Source organism: Perca flavescens, chromosome 4, assembly GCF_004354835.1.
Source record: "Perca flavescens isolate YP-PL-M2 chromosome 4, PFLA_1.0, whole genome shotgun sequence".
NCBI classification, from domain to species: domain Eukaryota; kingdom Metazoa; phylum Chordata; class Actinopteri; order Perciformes; family Percidae; genus Perca; species Perca flavescens.
Genome location: NC_041334.1, coordinates 9,265,481 through 9,285,548, shown reverse-complemented (window position 1 = coordinate 9,285,548; position 20,068 = coordinate 9,265,481). Strand labels below are relative to the sequence as shown.

General features: G+C 47.5%; 1 pseudogene; it reads left to right on the top strand.

Annotated features, from left to right (window-relative positions):
- Positions 1-4,036: 4,036 nt before the first annotated feature.
- Positions 4,037-4,994, top strand: LOC114553551 (nuclear factor 7, brain-like; annotated as a pseudogene).
- Positions 4,995-20,068: the final 15,074 nt, after the last annotated feature.

Sequence of the window (20,068 nt, the reverse complement as noted above, 5' to 3'; positions counted from 1 at the left end):
CAGTGCCTTGCAAAAGTATTCATCCCCCTTGGCTTTTTACCTATTTTGTTACATTACAGCCTTTAATTCAATGTTTTTTAAATCTGAATTTTATGTGATGAATCCAAACACTCCAAACAATAGTTTAAGTTGCTGAAGTGAAATGAGAAAAATATGAAACAATTTTTTAGTAATAACCTGAAAATTGGCATGTGCGTATGTATTCACCCCCTTTGTTATGAAGCCCATAAAAAGCTCTGGTGCAACCAATTACCTTCAGAAGTCACAAAATTAGTGAAATTATGTCCACCTGTGTGCAATCTAAGTGTCAAATAATCTGTTGTTACATATACACACCTTTTTGAAAGCCCCCAGAGGCTGCAACACCTAAGCAAGAGGCACCACTAACCAAACACTGCCATGAAGACCAAGGAACTCTCCAAACAAGTAAGGGACAATGTTGTTAAGAAGTACAAGTCAGGGTTAGGTTATGAAAAAATATCCAAATCTTTGATGATCCCCAGGAGCACCATCAAATCGATCATAACCAGATGAAAAGAACATGGCACAACAGCAAACCTGCCAAGATACAGCCGCCCACCAAAACTCACGGATTGGGCAAGGAGGGCAGCACAGAGACCTAAGGTAACCCTGGAGGAGCTGCAGAGTTCCACAGCAGAGACTGGAGTATAACACCTATGTATTTGTACATAGGACGACAAGAAGCCATGCTCTCCATAAAGTTGGTCTTTATGGCAGAGTGAAAAAATGAAAAAAAAGAAAATGAAGAGTTTTGAGTTTGCGAAAAGGCATGTGGGAGACTCCCAAAATGTATGGAGGAAGGTGCATTGGTCTGATGAGACTAAAATTTTACTTTTTGGCCATCAAAGAAAATGCTATGTCTGGCGCAAACCCAACATATCACATTTCCCAAAGAACACCATCCCCACAGTGAAACATGGTGGTGGCAGCATCATGCTGTGGGGATGTTTTTCAGCAGCCGGGACTGGGAAACAGGTCAGAGTTGAGGGAAAGATGGATGGTGCCAAATACAGGGATATTCTTGAGAAAAACCTGTAACACTGTGTGTGATTTGAGGCTAGGACGGAGGTTCACCTTCCAGCAGGACAATGACCCCAAACACACCTCAATCCAATAGAAAATCTGTGGTCAGACTTAAAGATTTCTGTTCACAAGCGCAAACCATCCAACTTGAAGGAGCTGGAGCAGTTTTGCAAGGAGGAATGGGATGATGTAGATGTGGCAAGCTCATAGAGACTTATCCAAAGCGACTTAGAGCTGTGATTCCCGCAAAAGGTGGCTCTACAAAGTATTGACTTTACGGGGGTGAATAGTTATGCACATTGACTTTTTCTGTTTTTTTATTTCTAAAAAATAATTGTATGTATATTTTTGTCATTTCACTTCACCAACTTAGACTACTGTGTTTTGATTCATCACATAACATTCAGATAAAAAAACAACCTTGAACTAAAGCCTGTAATGTAACAAAATAGGTAAAAAGCCAAGGGGGGTGAATACTTTTGCAAGGCACTGTACATGCAATACACCTTGCACAGTCACATTCTTGTCTAATTGTTGAATGTGATGATACAGATGTACTAGTTTTGCTGCTATACTATTCAAGCAAAGGGATATTTGGATCTTCAGCAGTGTTTATGCACTCTGGACAAGGCCTTAAGGAAAGATTTGTCCCTAGTTGATCACTCAGAAGCTTGGAGCAGTGCTTTGTGATTGTTTACCTGGATGCCACGCCCTCACAGGTTGTAACACCACAAGCAGTTTTGGGAAGGCCACTGCCCTCACAAGACTGAAGACCCATCTTTGTAAGTTACAGGCAATTACTAAATGTGGACTCTCTGGTAGCCTGGAAGAGGCTTTGCCTGTGGCAAGAAGGTATGCCCTCCTTCTGTATGGCCAAAAGAAAAAGTTGGATGGACATCTTTGTTCCAACCTGGATGTGCTGAGGTACAGATTAGCATCTACCACAGATTCGTCAGCAGCAAATCTACCCCCAACAGAAGATGCTTTCCAGCATGTCTTCATGCTTTCCAGCTTTCCAGAATGTCTTGATACTTACTGGGTCACACTATGGGGTCGTGTACTATAACCCTCAAGTGGAATTATTCTTTGATTATACGGGCGTTTCCTTTTAAAGTGAATCCAACATCATATGTAATTAGTCTCATATTTGACATTTTGACAGGCTTTTATTTTGAAACTTTACATCAGAATGTCTTGATACTTACTGGTTCACACTACGGGGTCGTGTACTATAACCCTCAAGTGGAATTATTCTTTGATAACAGGGCGCTTCCTTTTAAATTGAATCCAAAATCATATCTAATTTGTCTCATATTTCAGACTTTGAGAGGCTTTTATTTTGAAACTGTAAATCAGAATGTCCTGAAACATTGTAGATCACACCTTGAGAAGGAGTCATCTCCATCTGAGGTGAAATTGTTCTGTGGAAGCTAGGACTTTTATTTTTATGATTTTCTGAATGTATGGACAAAACAGCTAATATATGAGTTTTGGGGGGCTATTATTTTGGAAAACAACATCAGAATGTCCTGAAACATTGTAGATCACACCTTGAGAAGGTATCCTCTCCATCTGAGGTGAAATTGGTCTGTGGAAGCTAGGACTTTTATTTTTTATCATTTTCTGAATGTGTAGACAATACAGCTAATATATGAGTTTTGGGGGGCTCTAATTTTGTAAAACAACATCAGAATGTCCTGAAACATTGTAGATCACACCTTGAGAAGGAGTCCTCTCCATCTGAGGTGAAATTCTTTCTGACAGACAGGCAGGCAGACAGAATAAATGAATGGGGAATTGCCTTCGTCAGAAAATTCCCTGTTTTTAGTTTTGACGGTCTCACCGTAATAGCAAGTGTATACGCGCACCGCGAAATATATGGGCGGCTAGTTTGACCGCTCATTTTGAAGTGGAGGCTGGCTTGACCGCAGTCTCTGCTCCGTGGCGAGGCACGCTAGATCTCCGACAACGTCAAGCAAACTTTTAAATAGGCTCTATCTTGATAAATCGACCATAAATGTGAAGATTAAAACAAATAGGCCTACATTTTCGCATTTTAAAACTGCATTTTGCGACACAACGGTAGTATTTTCGAAAATAATTTACAGTTAATACTAAATCTGCCATGGAAAAAGGAGGACGGGGCGCCAAGCTGAGTACAGCTGGTACTATAGTAGTAGTGTGCAGTGTATAGCAGAGGGTAAACGCCATATCAGGTTCAACAGTCTATTAATAGGCTATTTACAGTCTATGGTTCACACAAGTCACCTCCATCTAATAGTATGCATCCCCAATAAGGATGAAACTGGGAGGGGCAAATCACATCTGGGAATTTCAGACCGCAAGAACACCGATTGAGAAACAGACGAGCAGATTATCCTTCAAACCAAACTAACAACTTCCTCTGAGGGAGTTCAGCTACAGTAGAGAAAAGTGTAATACTGCAACACTGCTGCTTCAACCTGCTGACACTCCACACACTGAAGGTGAGTATGACTAAAAACACGACTCAAAGTGAAAGTAAATGTCAGTGAAGTTAGAGGAGGTGGGAGGAGGGGAGCCATGACTGACTGCACTGTCCGTCTGCTGTTTCCAGCTTCGCTCAGAGACTAAATGGCTTCCAGATCAGAGGAGGATCTCTGCTGTCCGGTCTTTAGAGATCCTGTTGTTCTGTCATGTAGCCACAGCTTCTGTAAAGACTGTCTGCGGAGCTGGTGGACGGAGAAACAAACACGAAAGTGTCCACTTTGTAAGAAAAGATCTGCAGCGGACCCACCGTGTAACCTGGTGTTAAAGAACCTGTGTGAGGCCTTCTTACTGGAGAGAGATCAGAGAGCTTCAGAGGCTCTCTTCACTCTGCACTCTGAGAAACTCAAACTCTTCTGTCTGGACCATCGGCAGCTGGTGTGTCTCGTCTGCAGCGATTCCGAAAAACACTCCAACCACAGATTCAGACCCGTCGATGAAGCTGCACGACAACACAAGAAGGAACTTCAGGAAACTCTGGGGCCCTTAAAGAAGTCAAGTTAAAGCTTTTTTTAACAAGTTAAGGTGAAATGTGATCAAACAGCAGAACACATGAAGGTCCAGGCCCAACGCCCAGAGACGCGGATTAATAAGGAGCAGTTTAAGAAGCTCCACCGGTTTCTAGAAGATGAAGAGGTGGCCAGGTTTGCTGCACTCTGGGAGGAAGAAGAGCACAAGAGCGAGAGGATGAAGGAGAAGATGGGGGGCTCTGAGCAGAGAGATAGCAGCTCTTTCGGACACCGTCAGAGCCACAGAGGAGCAGCTGAGAGCTGAAGACGTCTCATTCCTGCAGAACTACAAGGCTGCAGTGGAAAGAGTCCAGGAGCCCCCCCCCCCTCCCACTGGATGATCCACAGCTGCTCTCAGGAGCTCTGATAGACGAGGCCAAACACCTGGGCAACCTGAGCTTCAACATCTGGAACAAGGTGAAGGACATGGTCTCCTACACTCCTGTGATTCTGGACCCAAACACTGCTAAACCCAACCTAATCCTGTCTGAAGATCTGACCAGTATGAGACGAGGAGAAGATGAACAGCAGCTTCCTGATAATCCAGAGAGGTTTGATAAACACGTCTCTGTCCTGGGCTCTGAGGGCTTTAACTCAGGGACTCACAGCTGGGATGTCGAGGTTGGAGACAGTACATACTGGTTTCTGGGTGTGTTAGCAGAGTCTGGCCAGAGGAAGGTAGACATAGAGTCTGGATTTTGGGGAACAGGGTACTATGTTGGTGAATATGTTGCACGATCATCATCAGATCACACTGAACTGGTAGTGCCGAAGAAGCTCCAGAGGATCAAAGTGAACCTGGACTGGAACAGAGGAAAGCTGTCGTTCTCTGATCCTGATACTAACGCAGACATACACACCTTCACACACACTTTCACTGAGAGGATGTTTCCATTCATTAACATTTTGATATAGTGAAGATATCACCAGTGAAGGTGTATGTGACAGTGGAACAGAGAAGTTAGAGATCAAGAGGATGATTATATTCATGTTTATTTCTTAAAGAAAAAAAGTCACTGAATGTAACCTCTTAATCTGCACTTTTACGTCTGCTGTCTCATTATTACAAAAATGATTTCTCTTTTTCTTTCACTTATTGTTTTTTTTTATTTTATTTTTGTTGTTATTCAGTTTGACAATTGGCTTTGTTTCTGCTGTTCACCTTGTCATATGTAAAATGATTTCATTTAGTTTGTGATCTTGTGGCTTATTTAACCTCAATCAGTTCTAATCTAAAAACCAGATTAAAGGCTAAATATAACCTCTGTAACTGTGGATCCAGATAATTTACATGACACACACACACACACACACACACACACACACACACACACACACACACACACACACACACACACACACACACACACACACACACACACACACACACACAGTTTTCTTTCTGTAAATTTAGCAAAATTCACTATCAATCACGTATCAAGGTGGCTGTTTATTCAGTACACATTGTGTTCATGTTGTAATTTAGTGTTTCGTGTTTTAGGCTCTTCTCTCTGTGTGAGGGAGACAGGAATAGCAGGTTGAAAGCTTTGGTTCACAAAGTTAGGGAGCTGAGTGAGCAAAAGCATGGAAGTTAGAATAGCCGATGTGCATCCTGTCAGTGAGCGGAGGAGTTTTCTCTCAAAAAAGCTGAGATAAACATATTATGATATTTATAAAACTATAAAACTCACTTTGCCTGGCTCCGTTCCAAGGTAATATGATTAACGACCCAGAAATGATTCAGGTATTGCAACATGTATAGTGTTTTTTTGCAAATCAGGCCATGCTAAGCCAATATCATTAATAATAAATAATATAATCAGCTAGAATATATAATCTGTTCATATGAGACATGTGTGGGAAACCAGGAAATGGCGAGTACCCTTTAATCTCCAGAAATAGCTGAAATGTTCCGCAACCATTTCAAGTGCAACACCTGTTTGACTAACATGTAAGAACAGTGTTTCCTCTCTGTTGATTTGAAAATGGCAGCCCGCCATGGCACGGTATCAGAAATAGGGCAGACACCCAATGTACAGTAGTCGCGGTTGCCTTTTAAATGATCCTGCCTGTTGGAAAGCCTGTCTGTCTGGGGTTGTTGTTGTTGACAGACCTGCCCCCACTGCTAAAAAAAATGTCCTAAAGGAAACACTGAAGAATCAGATAATAATCTGTCTGGGTCACCAGAGCGAGCACATTTAAGAAAGAGAGAAAAAGTGAAGACGGGGAGTAAGGATTGAATTAAAAATATGAACTTTCAAAGCATTTTTAGTTTCAGTGTAAAAGGAAATATACTCAGTCTGGAGGTGTTTTAAAGGCCACACACAGCAGGCAAACACAGCTTTCAGACTGATGGAAAGAAAACAAACCAAATACACATTTAGCTGTTGATTTGACAAGACTTTGTCTATTTGTGTCTGTAGATTTCTTCTAAATTCACCAAAAGTTAGAATTAGATAATGCCTCATTTGGATTATTTAAACAGAAATGTCAGCAAACTTGTGATACAAACACAATGTCTTAATGTGAGTAATCAGCTGTGGAAGCGTGATGGTGATATGTGTTAGTTCTCCTGTAATGTGTGTGTCCTTCCGTCGTGGTGTGTGTTCTGAGGAGAGGAATTTGCAGCAGGACTTTTCTGCTGATGCTTTAGCGCCCTCTGCTGATCAAAGTTATTTTTAATATTAAAATGGTATTTTATTTCACATTGTGCTTGATTATTCATTTAGCATATATAGCCTACTAATCCATATAGGCTATATAAGACACATTCCAAATGGATTGTAACTACTGTGTAACTTTTATTTATAAGAAACACCACTATTGGTTTACATACGTCACATGTACATGCACACTGATTTTCTGTAGCCTATATACATTTCTGATGTTGAACTTTTATTTGTAGGCCTCTAAATATTTAACTCAAATCGGACTGTAGCCTATTATGAAGAATTTCTCTACCGAGTCCAATTTCTTATATAGGCCTATGTCTGTTATTTGCTCAATCGGTAGCTGTTAAACTATGAAAAAGGTTTGGATATGTATGGATTATTAGGACTGTAGGCGAGAAAAGCGGTTTGTTGTAAAATGATTGATCGGTTATAGTTGATGGTCAACAGTGGTGTAGTCTATATTTTTGTAGTGAGTATACTGTGATTTTCCCCTCCCAGCCTCATACTCGCCTGTCCCAGAGCGACGCACTGTGATGTTTCCTAATACGAAGCGTAGCCAGATCAGAGTAGCGATAGAGTAGCAATGTATGTTCATTTTAGTATCTAGCTTCCATGTAAGTTAGATGGCACCAACATTTGGTCTAATCATAACTGGTCTGGCAACCCAAAGGCCAGTGTTTTGTTTCCAGATTTGTGTGCATGGTGACTTATGATGGGGGGTCTGGGGGTCCACCCCCTGAAAATTTTGATCATTAAATACTTAATTTCCTGCATTCTGGTGAATTTGTATGCACTTATTTATTTTTACCTTTTTCTGAATAAATTTATCCTGGAAATATCTTTATCTAAAGGGAAACATAGATTACAATCCAAATATAAAAAAATAATGGAATATTTTGCAGTAAGGCTCTCAGGCATTCTGTATTTCTTTCATCTATTTATTCTCCTTTGGATCAATGTTTCTAATTATATCTGAGACAGCACACATGTAGCCTAGGCATCATTTACTCTTCCCACTTTTGCTTCTTTTGTTGAGGAAGTAACCTCCTTAAATGTGCATACAATTATTCAGCTGAATGATACATTAATTCATTTTAATGAATTAATAAACCCCTGGACTGTAATATTTCAGATGTGTTTGAGCAAGATTTCTGCTCATGTTCAAAACCTTGTGCACATTCAAAATAGGTTACAGTATATCTCATCTGTTTTCTGAGGTTTGGAGGAGTTTAGATATTTTGAGAAAAATAAAGTGTTAATACAATAGGCTATTACAAGAATAAATTCACTATATTTCAAAAAATAATCCACCTGCATCATAGTCTGCTGTGCATTAGGTGATTGCTCTGCGATACGGTAGATCTCAGACCTCCTGACAGACTCAGAGCCCCGTTTGGATTTAATAGACACCCCTACACTGCCACATAAAACCATGACTAATAATTAGCATCATCATACAAGTTTTGTATCAATTAGTAGTAACATCTGATGAACAGAGCCTTAATTTACTCAAGAGTAATACATTTTTTACAGTCGTCATCACCATGGCTAACAAATTCATAAAAAGCAGACGAATTATTATTCAGTGTGCCATACGTTATTCAATCGTATTCCTTTACCGCCGCGGCCTCGGCCTTCGGGTCTCCGGGACCCGTCCCGTTATTCAATCGTATTCCTCTACCGCCGTGGCTCTGGCCTTTGGGTCTCTCGGACCCATACGTTATTCAATGGTAATTCTCTACCACTGTGCCTATGGCCTTCAGGTCTCTGACCCATACGTTATTCAATTGTATTCCTCTACCACCGCGGCCTCGGCCTTCGGGTCTCTGGGACCTGTCCCGTTATTCAATCATATTCCTCTACTGCCGCGGCCTCGGCCTTCGGGTCTCCGGGACCCATCCCGTATTCAATCGTATTTCTCTACCGCCGTGGCTCTGGCCTTTGGGTCTCCGGGACCCATACGTTATTCAATGGTAATTTTCTACCGCCGTGGCTCTGGCCTTTGGGTCTCCGGGACCCATACGTTATTCAATGGTAATTCTCTACCGCCGCAGCTCTGGCCCTTTGGGTCTCTCGGACCCATACGTTATTCAATGGTATTTCTGTACTGGCCCTTTGGGTCTCTCGGACCCATACGTTATTCAATGGTATTTCTGTCTCTTCTGGCCTTTGGGTCTCTCGGACCCATACGTTATTCAATAGTATTTCTGTACAACCGCGACTCTGGCCCTTCAGGGCTCTAGGACCCTGGCCAGTATTCAATGTTATTTCTCCACTACCGCGGCTCTGGCCTTCGGGACCCCGAGACCCATACGTTATTCAATCGTATTCCTATGCTACCGCGGCCTCGGCCTTCGGGTCTCTCAGAACCGTCCAGTATTCACTCGTATTCCTATACTACCGCGGCCTCGGCCTTCGGGTCTCTCGGACCCGTCCCGTATCCAATGGTAATTCTCTACTGCCGCAGCTCTGGCCGTTCGGGTCTTGGGGACCCATACGTTATTCAATGGTAATTCTCTACTGCCGCAGCTCTGGCCTTTGGGTCTCTCGGACCCATATGTTATTCAATGGTAATTCTCTACTGCCGCAGCTCTGGCCTTTGGGTCTCTTGGACCCGTCCTGTATTCAATCATATTTCTCTACTACCGCGGCCCTGGCCCTTCGGGTCTCTAGGACCCATCCCAGTATTCAATGTTATTTCTCCACACCGCGGCTCTGGCCTTGGGACCTGGGACCCATCCGTTATTCAATCGTATTCCTATGCTACCGACGGCCTCAGCCTTTGGGTCTCTCAGAACCGTCCAGTATTCACTCGTATTCCTATACTACCGCGGCCTCGGCCTTCGGGTCTCTCGGACCCGTCCCGTATCCAATGGTAATTCTCTACCACCGCAGCTCTGGCCTTGGGTCTTGGGGACCCATCCCGTTATTCAATGGTATTTCTCTACTGCCGCAACTCTGGCCTTTGGGTCTCTCGGACCCATACGTTATTCAATGGTAATTCTCTACTGCCGCAGCTCTGGCTGTTCAGGTCTTGGGGACCCATACGTTATTCAATGGTAATTCTCTACTGCCGCGGCTCTGGCCTTTGGGTCTTGGGGACCCATACGTTATTCAATGGTAATTCTCTACTGCCGCAGTTCTGGCCTTTGGGTCTCTCGGACCCATCCGTTAATGCATGGTATTTCTGTACTGCAGGGCTCTGGCCTTTGGGTCTCCGGACCCATACGTTATTCAATGGTAATTTTCTACTGCCCGTGGCTCTGGCCTTTGGGTCTCTCGGACCCATACGTTATTCAATGGTAATTTTTTACTGCCGCCGCTCTGGCCTTTGGGTCTCCGGACCCATACGTTATTCAATGGTAATTTTCTACTGCCATGTTTCTGGCCTTTGGGTCTCTCGGACCCATACGTTATTCAATGGTAATTCTTTACTGCCGCCGCTCTGGCCTTTGGGTCTCTCGGACCCATACTTTATTCCATGGTATTTCTGTACTGCCGAGGCTCTGGCCTTTGGGTCTCTCGGACCCATACCAGTATTCAATGGTAATTCTGTAGTGCCGCTTCTGGCCTTTGGGTCTTGGGGACACATACGTTATTCAATGATATTTCTGTAGTACCGCGGCTCTGGCTTTGGGTCTCTCGGACCCATATATTATTCAATGGTATTTCCGTACTGCCGAGGCTCTGGCCTTGGGTCCCGGACCCATACGTTATTCCATGGTATTTCTCTACTGCCGCAGCTCTGGCCTTTGGGTCTCTCGGACCCATACGTTATTCACTGGTAATTCTCTACTGCCGCAGCTCTGGCCTTCGGGTCTCTCGGACCCATACGTTATTCAATGGTAATTCTCTACTGCCGCAGCTCTGGCCTTTGGGTCTTGGGGACCCGTACGTTATTCAATGGTATTTCTCTACTGCGCTCTGGCTCTGGCCCTTGGGTCTCGGACCCATACCAGTATTCATGGTATTTCTCCACTGCCATGGCTCTGGCCTTGGGTCTCTCGGACCCATACGTTATTCAATGGTAATTCTTTACCACCGTGCCTCTGGCCTTCAGGTCTCTCGGACCCATACGTTATTCAATTGTATTCCTCTACCACCGCGGCCTCGGCCTTCGGGTCTCTGGGACCCGTCCCGTTATTCAATCATATTCCTCTACTGCAGCTCTGGCCTTTCGGGTCTCCGGGACCCATCCCGTATTCAATCGTATTTCTCTACCGCCGTGGCTCTGGCCTTTGGGTCTCCGGGACCCATACGTTATTCAATGGTAATTCTCTACCCCCGCAGCTCTGGCCTTTGGGTCTCTCTGACCCATACGTTATTCAATGGTATTTCTGTACTGCCGCAGCTCTGGCCTTTGGGTCTCTCGGACCCATACGTTATTCAATAGTATTTCTGTACAACCGCGGCTCTGGCCCTTCGGGGCTCTAGGACCCTGGCCAGTATTCAATGTTATTTCTCCATTACCGCGGCTCTGGCCTTCGGGTCCCCGAGACCCATACGTTATTCAATCGTATTCCTATGCTACCGCGGCCTCGGCCTTCGGGTCTCTCAGAACCGTCCAGTATCCAATGGTAATTCTCTACTGCCGCAGCTCTGGCCGTTCGGGTCTTGGGGACCCATACGTTATTCAATGGTAATTCTCTACTGCCGCAGCTCTGGCCTTTGGGTCTTGGGGACCCTACGTTATTCAATGGTAATTCTCTACTGCCGCAGCTCTGGCCTTTGGGTCTCTCGGACCCATACGTTATTCAATGGTAATTCTCTACTGCCGCAGCTCTGGCCGTTCAGGTCTTGGGGACCCATACGTTATTCCATGGTATTTCTGTACTGCCGCGGCTCTGGCCGTTCGGGTCTCTCGGACCCATACGTTATTCAATGGTAATTCTCTACTGCCGCGGCTCTGGCCTTTGGGTCTTGGGGACCCATACGTTATTCAATGGTAATTCTCTACTGCCGCAGCTCTGGCCTTTGGATCTCTCGGACCCATACGTTATTCCATGGTATTTCTGTACTGCCGCGGCTCTGGCCGTTCGGGTCTCTCGGACCCATACGTTATTCAATGGTAATTTTCTACTGCCGCGGCTCTGGCCTTTGGGTCTCTCGGACCCATACGTTATTCAATGGTAATTCTTTACTGCCGCCGCTCTGGCCTTTCGGGTCTCTCGGACCCATACGTTATTCCATGGTATTTCTGTACTGCCGAGGCTCTGGCCTTTGGGTCTCTCGGACCCATACGTTATTCAATGGTAATTCTCTACTGCCGCAGCTCTGGCCGTTCAGGTCTTGGGGACCCATACGTTATTCCATGGTATTTCTGTACTGCCGCGGCTCTGGCCGTTCGGGTCTCTCGGACCCATACGTTATTCAATGGTAATTCTCTACTGCCGCGGCTCTGGCCTTTGGGTCTTGGGGACCCATACGTTATTCAATGGTAATTCTCTACTGCCGCAGCTCTGGCCTTTGGATCTCTCGGACCCATACGTTATTCCATGGTATTTCTGTACTGCCGCGGCTCTGGCCGTTCGGGTCTCTCGGACCCATACGTTATTCAATGGTAATTCTTTACTGCCGCCGCTCTGGCCTTTCGGGTCTCTCGGACCCATACGTTATTCCATGGTATTTCTGTACTGCCGAGGCTCTGGCCTTTGGGTCTCTCGGACCCATACGTTGTTCAATGGTAATTCTGTAGTGCCGCGGCTCTGGCCTTTGGGTCTTGGGGACACATACGTTATTCAATGATATTTCTGTAGTGCCGCGGCTCTGGCTTTCGGGTCTCTCGGACCCATATGTTATTCAATGGTATTTCCGTACTGCCGAGGCTCTGGCCTTCGGGTCTCTCGGACCCATACGTTATTCCATGGTATTTCTCTACTGCCGCAGCTCTGGCCTTTGGGTCTCTTGGACCCATACGTTATTCACTGGTAATTCTCTACTGCCGCAGCTCTGGCTTTCGGGTCTCTCGGACCCATACTTTATTCAATGGTAATTCTCTACTGCCGCAGCTCTGGCCGTTCGGGTCTTGGGGACCCGTACGTTATTCAATGGTAATTCTCTACTGCCGCGGCTCTGGCCCTTCGGGTCTCTCGGACCCATACGTTATTCCATGGTATTTCTGTAGGTCTCTTTGGGGACCCATACTTTATTCCATGGTATTTCTGTACTGCCGAGGCTCTGGCCTTCGGGTCTCTCGGACCCATACGTTATTCAATGGTAATTCTCTACTGCCGCAGCTCTGGCCGTTCGGGTCTTGGGGACCCGTACGTTATTCAATGGTAATTCTCTACTGCCGCAGCTCTGGCCGTTCAGGTCTTGGGGACCCATACGTTATTCCATGGTATTTCTGTACTGCCGCGGCTCTGGCCGTTCGGGTCTCTCGGACCCATACGTTATTCAATGGTAATTCTCTACTGCCGCGGCTCTGGCCTTTGGGTCTTGGGGACCCATACGTTATTCAATGGTAATTCTCTACTGCCGCAGCTCTGGCCTTTGGATCTCTCGGACCCATACGTTATTCCATGGTATTTCTGTACTGCCGCGGCTCTGGCCGTTCGGGTCTCTCGGACCCATACGTTATTCAATGGTAATTTTCTACTGCCGCGGCTCTGGCCTTTGGGTCTCTCGGACCCATACGTTATTCAATGGTAATTCTTTACTGCCGCCGCTCTGGCCTTTCGGGTCTCTCGGACCCATACGTTATTCCATGGTATTTCTGTACTGCCGAGGCTCTGGCCTTTGGGTCTCTCGGACCCATACGTTGTTCAATGGTAATTCTGTAGTGCCGCGGCTCTGGCCTTTGGGTCTTGGGGACACATACGTTATTCAATGATATTTCTGTAGTGCCGCGGCTCTGGCTTTCGGGTCTCTCGGACCCATATGTTATTCAATGGTATTTCTGTACTGCCGAGGCTCTGGCCTTTGGGTCTCTCGGACCCATACGTTATTCAATGGTAATTCTCTACTGCCGCAGCTCTGGCCTTTGGGTCTCTCGGACCCATACGTTATTCACTGGTAATTCTCTACTGCCGCAGCTCTGGCTTTCGGGTCTCTCGGACCCATACTTTATTCAATGGTAATTCTCTACTGCCGCAGCTCTGGCCGTTCGGGTCTTGGGGACCCGTACGTTATTCAATGGTAATTCTCTACTGCCGCGGCTCTGGCCCTTCGGGTCTCTCGGACCCATACGTTATTCCATGGTATTTCTGTAGTGCCGCGGCTCTGGCCCTTCGGGTCTCTCGGACCCATACTTTATTCCATGGTATTTCTGTACTGCCGAGGCTCTGGCCTTCGGGTCTCTCGGACCCATAAGTTATTCCATGGTATTTCTGTACTGCCGCAGCTTTGGCCTTTGGGTCTTGGGGACCCATACGTTATTCAATGGAATTTCTCCACTACCGTGGCCCTGACCCTTCGGGGCTCTGGGACCCTGGCCAGTATTCAACATCCAAGGCTTTACCTTGTCCTACTAATACACTTTTATTATACACACACACACACACACAGACACATACACACACACATTCTCTGTACACATTTGTCTTGTTGTTTTTCATCTTTGCTTCTGCTTTTGGACTTTTGTATGTTTTGTACTTGGTTCAGCATGGCCCGTCGTATGACTCTAGATTTCAACCTGCGTCAGGGTTTCTGCATTGCAAGATGCAATGTCCCAGAAGAGGAAGGAGATGAACAAGAACAACAAGAACAACAAGAACAACAAGAACAAGAAGAACAAGACGACGACGAAGAAGACGACAAAGAAGAAGAAGAAGAAGAAGATGAAGACTAAGAAGACGCGCACCACCACCACCACACAGGTCTCTGACGACCCAGACGTATTCAATGGTAATTCTGCACTGCGCAGCTCTGGCCTTTGGAAGACTCTCGGACCCCATAGACGATTCCATGAACAAGGAGTACTGCCGAACAAGAGGGTGGACAAGAAATGGGAGAAGAAGACTCGGACCCAAACGTTATTCAATGGCGTAATTTTCACGTATCATCCCCGTGGGTGTCAAACTCTGGCCGCGGTCTCTCGGAACAAGAAGATTCAATGGTAATTTTTACTCCTCCACAGAGCCCGGTCCCACAGAGTACGCTTTGGGTCTCCAATTCGGACCCTCTCGGCGCCTGACCTGTTTGTCACACCGGTAATTCTAGACTGCTGGCCGCCACGAACCTCGAGGGCTAAGGCCTTTGGGTCTCTGGAAACCCATGGACGCCACGGACCTGTGTAATTCTGTAGGCTGCTGATCTGGCCTTTGGGTCTTGGGGACACATACGTTATTCAATGATAGAGCCTGTGGCACGAGGAGAACTCTGGGCTTTTCCGGTCTCTCGATGCCAATATGTTATTCCAATGGTATTTCTGCGATTGCGAGGCTCTGGCCTTGGTCGCCACACGGGCCTCGGATAAACTATTCCATGGTATTTCTCTACTGCCGCGGCTGCCTCTCCACTACAACCCGGACCCACGTGACCGTATTCAGCAGCTGGTTCCCTTTCGAGGTGGGAGTGCTGGCTTTGGGTCCTTTGTCCAAATTCATCCTTTAAATTCAGCCCATCAGTAATTCGCCAGACTGACCCTCTGAGGCTCTGGCCGTTTTGCTGCCTGGGGACCCGTGTTATTCAATGTTGTGTTCTCCACTTTGTTTGCTCTTTTCACCGTGGGCCTTCTCGGACCCATAGCTTTGTTTTGCGATGGTTTAGAATTCTTTTGTGTGTGTGCCTCTGGCCCTTGGATGTTTTTAAAGATTTTCTTTTGTTCCATCCATCCATCCATGGTATTTCTGTACTCCGAGGTGTCTGGCCTTGGGGAGCAGCTCCAGCAGGGGACCCCAAACTTATTCCATTTCCCGGTAACATTAACCAGCTCCGACTGGGGCTTTGGCCTTTGGGCCAGGTTGGGGATATAATCCCTCCACCTATTCCTGGGAATTTCCGAGGCCTCCTCCCAGCTGGGCCCTGAACCCTCCCTAGGGGCTCTGGGGCATCCCCAGATGCCCGAACCACCTCAACTGTATTCAACATCCAGCAGGCTTTACCTTGTCCTACTAATACACTTTTCATTATATCTCTACACACACACCAGCCACACTCCTGACAAACCCATTCTCTGTACCCATTTGTCTTGTTGTTTTCATGACCCTTTGCTTCTGACCATTGGACTTTTGTAAAAACTTTGTACTTGGTTCAGCATTGCCTTCTGGCTCAGATGACTTTAGATTTCAACCTGCGATAGGGTTTCTGCATTGCAAGATGCAATGTCCCAGAAGAGGAAGGAGATGAATTGTCCCCTCACAACAAGAACAACAAGAACAACTCTTCACTTGGGGTAAGGACTCATTCCCTACCTGGAGAAGGCATTCCATCGGTTTTCCTGCTGAGAACCATGGCCTCCGATTTAGAGGTGCTGATCCTCATCCCAACCACTTCACACTCGGTTGACAACCGATCCAGTGAGTGCTGAAGGTCGCGGCCGATGATGCCATCAGGACCACATCATCTGCAAAGAGCAGCGAGAGATCCCCAGCCCACCAAACTGCAACCCCTCCCCACCCCGACTACGAGAAGAACCTGTCCATAAATATTACAAACAGGATTGGTGACAAAAGAAATGGCGGAGGCCAACCCTCACCTGAAACGAGTCCGACTTACTACCGAGAACCCGGACACAGCTCTCACTTTGGTCATACAGAGATTGGATGGCCCTGAGTAGAGACCCCTCACCCCATACTCCCGCAGCACCTCCCACAGTATCTCCCGGGGACCCGGTCATACGCCTTCTCCAAATCCACAAAACACATGTAGACCGGTTGGGCATACTCCCAGGCTCCCTCCAGGATCCTTGCGAGAGTGAAGAGCTGGTCCGTTGTTCCACGACCAGGACGGAATCCGCATTGTTCCTCCTCAACCCGAGGTTCGAGATCGGCCGAACCCTCCTTTCCAGCACCTTGGAGTAGACTTTACCAGGGAGGCTGAGAAGTGTGATACCCCGAATTGGCACACACCCTCTGGTCCCCCTTTTAAAAAGAGGAACCACCACCCCAGTCTGCCACTCCTTTGGCACCGGTCCCAGACTTCCACGCAATGTTGAAGAGGCGTGTCAACCAGGACAACCCCTCCACACCCAGAGCCTTGAGCATTTCTGGACGGATCTCATCAATCCCGGGGCTTTGCCACTGTGTAGTTGTTTGACTACATCAGTGACTTCCGCCTGGGAAATCGCGAGACAATCCCCGTTATCCTCCAGCTCTGCCTCTAACATAGAGGGCGTATTAGTCGGATTCAGGAGTTCCTCAAAGTGCTCCCTCCACCGCCCTATTACCTCCTCAGTGGAGGTCAACAGTGTCCCATCCTTACTGTACACAGCTTGGATGGTTCCCTTCCCCTCCTGAGGTGGCGAACAGTTTTCCAGGCTACACTTTGGTCCTTTGTCCAAATTCCTTCCCATGTCTTCTCCAAACTTCTCCCACACCCGCCCATCAGAGAGACGGCAGAGGCTGCACCCTCTGAGGCCCGCGTGTAGTTTGCTGCCTGGGGTCCTCGTGATAACATATCCCGTGGACTCCACTTTGTTTGCTCTTTTGACCACTGGTGTCCACCACGGTGTTTTACCTTTGTTTTGAGGCAGTTTAGATCCTTTTGTGTGTGTGCCTATGCTTCAGCAATGGATGTTTTGAACATTTTCCACTTTTGTTAATGCCCCCAGTTTTTTTTATCTTCTTCTTGTTCTCATTTCGTCTCTTCACTCCCTCCGAGTCCTTTCCCTGTGTCCTTGTCATTCTCCTTCTTTGACGACACGTCCAACAACAACAACAACAACGACGACACCGACGACAACGACGACAACAACAAGGTCGATGCTCCTTCCGCCAGTACATACCCAGCAAGCCCGACAGGTACGGATTCAAGGTGTGGGTGGCCTGCGACGCCGTGGCCTGCGACGCCGTGTCCAGCTACGCGTGGAGCATGCAGGTCTACACAGGCAAGTCTGTGAGCGGCGAGCCCGAGAGGAATCAGGGCGCCCGGTGATGGACCTGACCGAGGGGCTAACGGGCCCCGCAATGTGACGTGCGACAACTTTTTCATCTCCTACGAGCTGGCCCGGAAGCTCCTCCACGACAGGGACCTCACCGTGGTGGGCACGATGCGCACAAACAGGCCCGAGCTGCCTTGCTCGACACCAAGGGCCGCGCGGCCCTCTCGTTCGCTTTCACGCCCACCGTCACTCTGGTGTCCTACGTGGCCAAGAGGAACAGGAACGTGGTGCTGCTGAGCACGCTGCACACGCGGGACGCGCGAGCCAGCGCCGCCAGGCACGCCAAACCCGACATCATCCTGCACTACAACGGCACCAAAGGCGGCGTGGACAACCTGGACAAGCTCGTCGGCACGTACAGCTGCCGCAGGAAGACGGCGCGCTGGCCCCTCCCCGTGTTCCACAACATCCTCGACGTGTCCGCCTACAACGCCTTTGTGTTCTCGCGAGAGCTCAGGCCCGAGTGGATGCGCGGCAAGCTCGACAAGAGGCGCGCCTTCCTCGAGCAGCTGGGCAGGGCGCTTGTGACTCCGCTCATCGCGAGACGGCAGCGTCTGCCTCGCACACCAACGTCGGCCGCGCTCGTCAAAGCCGTGGCGACGAGGCAAACCTCGTCGGCCGCTGATGCCGGCCCCGGCGACGACGAGAATGACGACGACGACGAGGATGCGCAACCGAGGGCGCAGAGAGTGCCCAGCAAGCGAAAGAGGTGTCAGCTCTGTCCAAAGCCGACGGAGCGCAAGACGCACACCGTGTGTGGCGGCTGCAAGAGATACATCTGCGGGAGCTGCACGCGGCGCCAGTTTGAGCTTCGACCTTTTGCGCTGCGACAAAACCCGGCGAGCTGCAAACAAAACACACGTGTGTCGGGAGTTGCGCTAGGAATTGCCTGCGGCCTGACACCAAACGACGACGACGAGAAAGTTGCCTTTGAAATGTGTGAAATGAAATTAACCTTGAATCTATTTTGAATAAAAACCCTTTTGGATACTCATGTGCTGTGTGAGATGTGAGATGATGTTACGCACCCGGCCCAAGTTTCCATTGCTGAAGCCGAGGCTAGGAGCTGTGGTCTTAGGTGCCTCAAGGGGCGGTAACCCACGAACACCGTGGTGGACACCGGTGGTCAGGGAAGCCGTACGACTGAAGAAGGAGTCTTTCCGGGATATGTTATCCCAGAGGACTCCGGAGGCAGTTGCAAGGTACCGAGGGGCCCGAAGGGCTGCAGCCTCTGCCGTGAAAGAGGCAAAGCAGCGGGTGTGGGAGAAGTTCAGAGAAGACATGGAGAAGGACTTTCGGTCGGCACCAAGGTGCTTCTGGAAAACCGTTCGCCACCTCAGGAGGGGGAAGCGGGGAACCATCCAAGCTGTGTACAGTAAGGATGGGACACTGTTGACCTCAACTGAGGAGGTAATAGGGCGGTGGAAGGAGCACTTTGAGGACCTGCTAAATCGGACTAATACGCCCTCTATGGTAGAGGCAGAGCTGGAGGATGATGGGGGATTGTCGTCAATTTCCCTGATGGAAGTTGCTGAGGTAGTTAAACAACTCCACAGTGGCAAAGCCCCAGGGATTGATGAGATCCGTCCAGAAATGCTTAACCCTTCCGGGTCGCCGATCCCGCCGGCGTGGTCAAGTCACATGACCAGTTTAAGACGTCGAAGCATAAAAACAAAGTTACGTTGAGCGCTGCCGTCCACTTCTGTCGAAAGTGCAGGCTTGAAACTCCATTCTAGTTTTTGTTTTATGTTGATAGACCAAGTAAAAATGGAGATATGATCATTTAAACTTTATATAAAAAAATATTGAAAATATTGACGCGTTCTTAAAAGAACGCATGATGAGATGCGGCGGGCGTTGCATTTATTCTAAAAACTTCGTCGGTTTTTGTCATAAACGAAAACGGAGAAAAATGTCTGAATCGGCTGACTCTGCTCTTCAGGCTGCACATTTTAGGGAGGGGAGGAGCTAACTGAGCAAAGAAGCGAAATTGAAAGGCGGGAGATTGACGGAGTAGACAAAGAGAGACATATTAGAGAGCGAAAGAGATATTGCTAGTTTTTGGAAGAGTTTGAGTAGATTTTGAAAGTAGTTTAGGAGTAGTGTAGATAGTTTAGGAGTTGATTTAGAGTTTTTTGCGGAAGGAAAATGAAGCGAATGTTTTCGTTTGAACAAGCCCTCGACTTATTCTATTGACTGGACGACCAGGATGCTGTTTACATTTCATCGTCGGAATCGGAAAGTGGCGACGATGAGATTGACGACTTGGCTTTTGT